General features: G+C 36.8%; 1 pseudogene; it reads left to right on the top strand.

The window, feature by feature from the left end:
• The first annotated feature begins 2,870 nt into the window (after window positions 1-2,870).
• LOC113330627 lies at window positions 2,871-7,315 on the top strand (annotated as a pseudogene).
• Window positions 7,316-7,876: the final 561 nt, after the last annotated feature.

Genomic DNA, 7,876 nt, shown 5'->3' with positions numbered 1-7,876 from the left:
TGATTAAAAGGAAGGAAGACAATAAAACAGACAGTTTGCAACGCTGTATTGGCGCTACAAAGAAGCTGTTACAAACGACGAACTGTTAGAGAGACCTGTTGGTTACTGTAGCAGTGTTACAAATTGAGACGCCTAAGTGTTGAGATATTAAGACTGAAAAAACGACTGTTTTGAATGGTGTTTGTTCTTCAGCTTCTTCTTCTTCTCCTGTTGGTGTAACTCGCTCTGCAACTCGACTGATTCTTCTCTGTTGGGTTCTAAACTTCTCCTAAGGTTGCGTACTCTCTTCTGTGACTCCCTAGCCTCATATATATACACGGAAGGTCCCGTATAAAGCAAGTGAAGTCCCAAAAATAACTCTTTTCTTCGGCAGTAATACTAGGAATTTTCTTCTCTTACAAATCTTCTTTACGCGGTTTGTGAGTTATAAAACTTCCTAAAACTGAAAGATACGAATCCCAGAGAGTAAATCCTTCGTTCACAGCACCAAACTTCCACAAATATAACCAATGAAACTTCCACGAATAACCAGTGCCCTGTTTTATCCAAACCGAAGATTGATGCCTATTTTTTCGAATCTGTGCCACCTATAATCTCTGTTCTGATCATCATGTACATCCCAACTCATCTCCACGTAAGAAACCTCTCCAATACTTCACGGAATTTCAGAAAATCCCATAATATTTCCATCTCCTCTGTTTAGACCTAACTCCACATAACGCCCTATATTTTCGAATTTAGAAGACCTACCAACCCTGTTTAGTCGTAACAGGGTGGTACAAATCCATTCCAGCGTCAAACACCGAAAAAAACTCAACAGAATTTAATCCAGCTCTTCCCAGGAAAATACGCAGCTTGTACACCAGATTCCCGCCAATCCTGAGATTTGAACGATAAAGAAGGATAGCCCCCTAACCAGAGTGGGGGTGCCGATAGCACCTGCCTTGGGGTGTCCTGAGGGTGCCCCTTAGTAATTTGGGTACCACTTATCCATAGTGAGAGTCCAAATAGCAAGTGTCCTCCGGACGCTTTTATCACTTTTTCGAGCCAATTTTTTCCAAAAATTTTTATTAGCCAAAAATACCTACAAATAAATAAAACACCATAATAAGTACAAAAATGAGCCCTAACAATATATAGAATCGAGACAAATCGGACACAAAAATATGTCTATCAGAGTGCTATAAGAGTAAGTATTTAAACAAGAGGTAAAACTTATCCAAAGCTTTGATCGATACTAACTAAGTATGTTTGTGTTTTCGTTTTCAGATGAAGAAGGCGTATGGATACTACGAGGTGCTTCGTGGGAAAAAGTTTGAGTTACATGATTGCTACTTTATCTTCAATGAAACCATGTATAATTACATGCTTTATGATTGAGTGTAGAATTGCATCGTTATCATGTATTGTATTTAACCCTATGAAAGATGTATGACTTTTAGGATTCAATGAAATGTTGTTATGAAATCATAAATTATTAAAAAAAAAAAGTTTGAAACATTAATTTTTTCATACGTACGGAACAACGACTCTCAGTTAATATGAAAGGGTCGTCCATTTATAGTAATGTTAAACTAACAACCCTTAAATTGAAAGCTACAGAGAGTAAAAGGTTTTTTAGTCGTTGGGTCCTAAATATATTGAGTTAACGACTATAGATGACCTAAAAGATGGAGTCGTCATCTTTTTCAAACTAGATTAACGATTTTTCATAACTGCAGATTGGAGTCGTCAATTGTTTCAAACTTGGTTGACGATTTTTCATAACCTGCATATTTGAGTCGTATATTTGTGTGCTAAGTCACTAACGACTCATAAGGGTCGTTTGTTTATTATACACTCGACCTAACGACTCTCACACTGACCTGCTGCATAGTGACCATGAATCGACCATTTGGAGCACCATTCATGCGATTTGAAGAGTATAGGAAGTTTACCTGATTGTTTTGAGCTCCGGGTTCTTCATATGGAGAATTGGTTCCTTCATTTTGAGCAATATGATCTTCATTTGCATCATTTATCAAAGCTTCCTCTCATAACATCTCTTCATCAAACATCCAATCCATAGGATTAGGCGAGACAATCTCACCATCAACACAATCATGTATGTTGTTTGAATCTTCACCTACATCATTTCCTCCACTAGAATCACTCATTTCAAATAACCTAATTTTCCCCCCAAAACTCACATTTTTCCTCTCTTCAACACAAAAACACTATTTTCCAATTATCAAAATTTATTCCTTAAATCAGATTTTAATCTAACTAATCTAATTACCAATTAATTAACTTAATTTAATTACTAATTACCAATAATGATTAAGATTAGTTTAGGCATTTAAAAAAATAAGGATAAGGGATAACTCCCAATTACTATTTCATGACTTTTTTTTTTGTCCTGTAACTAGGGACCCCAATTATTTTTCAGAGCCCCCAATTTAGCGGCGAAAAAAAAGGCTACAGGTTCCTAATAAAAAGGGCTAAAAAACAAGAAAAATAAACCAGGGTCTTGGGAAAGAGAAATTTCTCTATATAAAAAGGAATTGGTACAACAAGAACAGAAAACCGTTGAGACTTGCTAGCTGGACCTAGACCTTCTATATCTCCTCATTTTCATCTCAAATTCCCATCCTCCTCCATTATTATTGATACAATTACTACATCCGTTTGAAAATTTTCACATCTCTACTCTTTCCGTTTTCCAAAATTTAATGGGTCTGGCTAGAGAGTGATGACCACTCTACCCCACCCACCATCACACAAATAAGCAAGCGTTGCCGGCAATAAATATCTAAATTCATTACGTAATAAGAATTATTCCATAATTTAGTAAGAAATACAAAACTGGGTCTGTGATTGTGAGATTTCCTTTTGTGGGACGTTGTTGTCTGGATCCAATCGTTTTTGTCTTTTTTTTTTCCTAAGTTTTAATGGGAGAAAAAATAAAAGAAAGTAGATAATAATTAAATGCTGTTTTATACGTGAACATGATAGTATGTGGATGTGGTGATGGTTTCTTAATTTGTTTTTCTCGTTTTGAGTGGACATTCATAACAAATCTTCATAAAACACCAACAACAGATCTTCTTCTTTTTCTGTGCACTGAAATTTCCAAATTTCTTAGGAGAAAAATGGGTATTCTGAGTAGTATATTGGGTTTCTTTGGTTTTGGTTTCGGAATGGCTTTTGGACTGGTGATCGGATAATATCTTTTCATCTACTTTCAACCTTCTGATGTTAAGGTCTGCTCTCTTTTTCCCCTTTCCTTCTTTTCACTTTAGAATTTCAATTGCATTTTCTGTATGTTCAAATGTTTATTTTATTATCAGTATCATGAGAATGATTATTTTTTTCCGTAAGGATGGGAAATGGTGTTTTCTACGACATACTGTGTTGATTTGGCTGCAGGATTGTTTAAGTTAGAATCTCTGAGAAGATCTCTGTATGATATGCAAGAGTGTGTTAATGGTGTCATTGCATCTTAGTGTATTTTACTGGCTATGTTTTCTTTTTCTTCTTCTGTTATTGAATATACCAATTTCATATGTTATCATTGCTGTCGGTAGCACTTGGTCTGTTACTTTGTTAATCACGGTAGTAACTGTTAGGGTGGAGACGAGGAAGTATGGATGGTGGATTATGAACGAATCATTTTAATTCAGTAAATTGTAGTCTGAATTTGTTAGTAATTTGGGTTGATCAAATTGAAAAATGACTGGGTTTTTGGAGGTTATATCTGTTTATTGGTGGTTTCACCATTCTTTGCTTACTTTCTGACGATGAGCTTTGAGACACTAAAGGTTTACCCTCATGAAACTCCTCGAATTGTAGATGGCGTAATTTTCTGGTTAATCTTTGTTTGGTGTGTAGATATCACCAAGGCTGTTTAAGCAGTCACAAGTTTAATCATCTCCCAGCAGTGTTTGCATATGTTATAGACTAGCAAGGGAAGCTTTAATGCCCCAAGTTTACGGAGTGCAGTGTTCATACTTCTAATTTACAATATAAAACAACACATTTTCCTAAATACCACTACTCTTATTTGTACGTAGATACGAGTAAACAATTTGATCGTCAATATTTTAGCCTGTCGCTGTTGGTATTTATGCTCAAAATCTTCTCGACTTTCAATCATCCAGGATCCTCTCATTCGTCCACTGGTTGAGCAAGACACAGAGACTCTGCAGAGAATGCTTCCGGAGATACCCCTATGGGTGAAAAATCCAGACTACGACCGTGTATGTGTTCTCTCTAATCACCATTATTCTTTTCTGGTCCCTTAACATAGCATTTCTAACCTTTCTTCCTTTTTAATTTTGATCCTTTAAGGTTGACTGGCTCAACAAATTTATTGAACTAATGTGGCCTTATCTGGACAAGGTATGTCCATGTTTGAATGTGGATAGTTCTTTCATGTTTCCAATCATTCTATTCAAAGTTTTGTTTTCTAAGACCATTATAGAGCTGGGATGGTTGAATTTTACCTTTCTTTATGTTTTTTTATTTAGGCAATTTGCAAGACTGCAAAGAACATAGCGAAGCCTATTATTGCTGAGCAGATTCCAAAATACAAAATCGACTCGGTTGAATTTGAAACACTTACCTTGGGAAGCTTACCACCAACATTTCAAGGTCAGTTCACTGGATGCACCCCTTTCCCGCGGTTCTATTTTACAATTATGTTATACATGTGCTTCGATTACTGCAGGTATGAAAGTTTATCTCACCGATGAAAAGGAGTTGATCATGGAACCTTGCTTAAAATGGGCCCAAATGTCATTGTTGCCATTAAAGCATTCGGACTGAAAGCCACTGTGCAGGTTACTGGTTTCCACTCTTTGTAAATGAAGTTATAAACTACTGGCACTTGCTACTTGATGTTCTTAGATACCAATCTAACCCTTTAAATGAGTAGACTTACCCTCTGTTCTCAAAAGAGAAGCAATTGTCTGCATGTTAACACTTGTCTTGCTCGTGCTAGAGAATTTCAGGTGTTGGATTTACAAGTTTTTGCTTCACCCCGTATTACATTGAAGCCGTTGGTCCCTAGTTTTCCGTGTTTTGCCAAAATCCTTGTGTCCCTTATGGAGAAGGTGTGTTATGATAGGTAAACTTATATTGATTTAATTTTGGTCATCTATAGCCAAGTGTTTGGCCATAGAGATCTCCATGGCGAAAACTGTTTTGTTTCTTATGTTTTTGCAGAATGTGGAAACAGTTGGTTAACTGGTAACCTTGAGTAGAGTGTTGTTTCTGATGTCAAATCTTGATTTAAATTTGTGTTGGTTTACAGCCACATGTTGACTTTGGAATAAAGCTTCTTGGGGCAGATGTGATGTCGATCCCTGGCTTGTACAGATTTGCACAGGTACATTTCTCTCGGTGTTGTGATGCTATGTGACCATATCTTCAGAATAACAGAAACATTAGAAAATGATTAAAATTGTGAAGTATGGTGTGTTTATCTCAAGTCAATTAAGTTATTATCACCATTAGTAGTAAGTAAGATGAAAGCAATTCTCCTCTCACAAGTCACAACCTTACCGTGACTCCTCATCAAAATATGACCAGCTCGTGTTGCAAAGCCTAATGGCTTACTTTGTGTTCTTGCTCTATCTTTTGTTTGGTGGGTTTGATTGCGGTACTTGGTTTTGTTTTCAGGAGCTTATCAAAGATCAAATTGCCAACATGTATCTATGGCCCAAAACCCTTGAAGTACCAATTATGGATCCTGCAAAGTAATCAGATATCTTTCCTTTGTTCCTAAGTTTCTGTTCTTTTTCATTCATGCTTGGTCATTGAATAATAATAATATCAACCAATCTTCTTGTGGAACATGCAGAGCTGCAAAAAGGCCTGTTGGGATTCTAAATGTTAAGGTTGTAAGGGCTACAAAACTCAAAAAGAAAGATCTCATGGGAGGAGCAGACCCTTGTGTGAAACTAAAGCTTACTGAGGATAAGCTTCCATCAAAGAAGACGACTGTCAAACGCAAGAATCTGAATCCTGAATGGAACGAAGAATTCAACGTTGTTGTCAAAGACCCACAATCTCAAGCTTTAGAGCTGAATGTTTTTGATTGGGAACAGGTTTGAATCTCCTTTTACTTTGAGCTATTTCTTGAATTTCGTTATTAGTATGTAATTTCTATGATGAATTAAGCTGTATACTATTTCTCTCCCTACAGGTTGGGGAACATGACAAGATGGGAATGAATGTCATTCCTCTTGAGGATCTTACTCCTGAAGAAACAAAAGTTCTGACTCTTGATCTGCTGAAAAACATGGATCCCAATGATGCTCAAAATGAAAAGTCACGCGGACAGATCGTCGTGGAAGTTATATATAAGCCTTTCAAGGAGGAGGATATGCCAAAAGATATAGAAGAGTCAAACGGCGTGGAAAAGGCTCCTGACGGAACACCTTCTGGTGGAGGTTTGCTTGTAATTATAGTTCATGAGGCTCAAGATGTCGAAGGGAAACATCACACAAACCCCTATGTACGGATCACTTTCAGAGGAGAGGAGGGGAAAACTAAGGTACTTATAACGCCCAAGGGACATGATCATGGAAAATTGTACATTTGTTTGCTTAAAGGAAGAGATCCCCTTGCTGCTTACATTTTTTTTTATCTTTTGGACAGCATGTCAAGAAAAACAGGGATCCTAGATGGGATGAGGAGTTTCAGTTTACGCTGGAGGAGCCACCCACTAATGACCGATTACACGTAGAAGTTGCCAGTACCTCATCAAGGATGGGTTTGCTTCATCCTAAGGTATCCAACTGCACCACACCTCACTTTTTAATCTGTTCGCACATAAAGAATCTCTTTTGTGCAACTGCGCTTGGAAAGCTTAGAAGTGCACAAGTCTAACTTACACGATGATAACCCCACTGCACTTTTTCTTTTGTTTCTTGAACAAAATATATCAGGAAAGCTTGGGGTATGTGGAGATTAACCTCGCAGATGTTGTCAGCAACAAAAGAATAAATGAGAAGTACCATCTCATAGGTTCAAAAAATGGACGCATTCAAATTGAGCTGCAATGGAGAACTTCTACATGAGATGCTTAGACCATGCCAGGTGGGGTAGTACTTATGTCACTCTTTGATTGGATTTCTATGCTTGGAGGTTGGATGGTGTTTGACTAGTGTAGGGCATCATCACCTTTTGCTTTCTAGTGTTTGTGTATCTTTGTAGTTTCAGGAGACCCAATAAATTGCTTGTTTTTTCATTGCCTGCCTGTGGGCGTAATAGAGCTAATTGTGAAAAATGAATAGAGCTTCCGCATTTGGTTTAGTGTGATTTTTGAAAGTAATATTCTTTGCTCGATCTTTAATGTGTGCGTGTGTCTTCACTGACACAAAAAGGGCAAGATATGTTAAAAGACGGTGAAAGTGAAACTAGAAAAAATTAGAAAATACAACACAGCAGCCTGCAAAACGCCAGAAAAGAAAGCTAACAAAATTAGCGCATGTCTCCGATAATTTCTCGAGTGCATTTCGGGGAGCTGTTTTCTGTTTTTATATTAGTTACATAATAGGACAAAATTATGTCCTTAAATTTCTCAACTCTAAAATGTAATAACGTCCGTATTCAATGAATTTATTCTTCCTAGCAAAAATAAATAAATATATATTTTACTTAACGACGAATAAGCCTTAATTTATTCTTCCAAGATATTGAAGCAGATTTTGAATTAGTTTCCGACTCCTCTTCAAACTACCCAAACAGAATTGCAAGACCTAAACATAAGAGAGTCAATCTTGAGAAGCAAGCCTATCTTAGTTCCTCTTAAATTGGAACTTCATCTTCACCATCCATATCTAGATTAATATGTTGGAAAACGATTAATAAAATATGATTTATAAAGTTT

Source organism: Papaver somniferum, unplaced genomic scaffold (assembly GCF_003573695.1).
Source record: "Papaver somniferum cultivar HN1 unplaced genomic scaffold, ASM357369v1 unplaced-scaffold_118, whole genome shotgun sequence".
NCBI classification, from domain to species: Eukaryota; Viridiplantae; Streptophyta; class Magnoliopsida; order Ranunculales; family Papaveraceae; genus Papaver; species Papaver somniferum.
The sequence above is the reverse complement of the archived record's forward strand: the minus strand, read 5'-3'. Positions and strand labels throughout refer to the sequence as shown.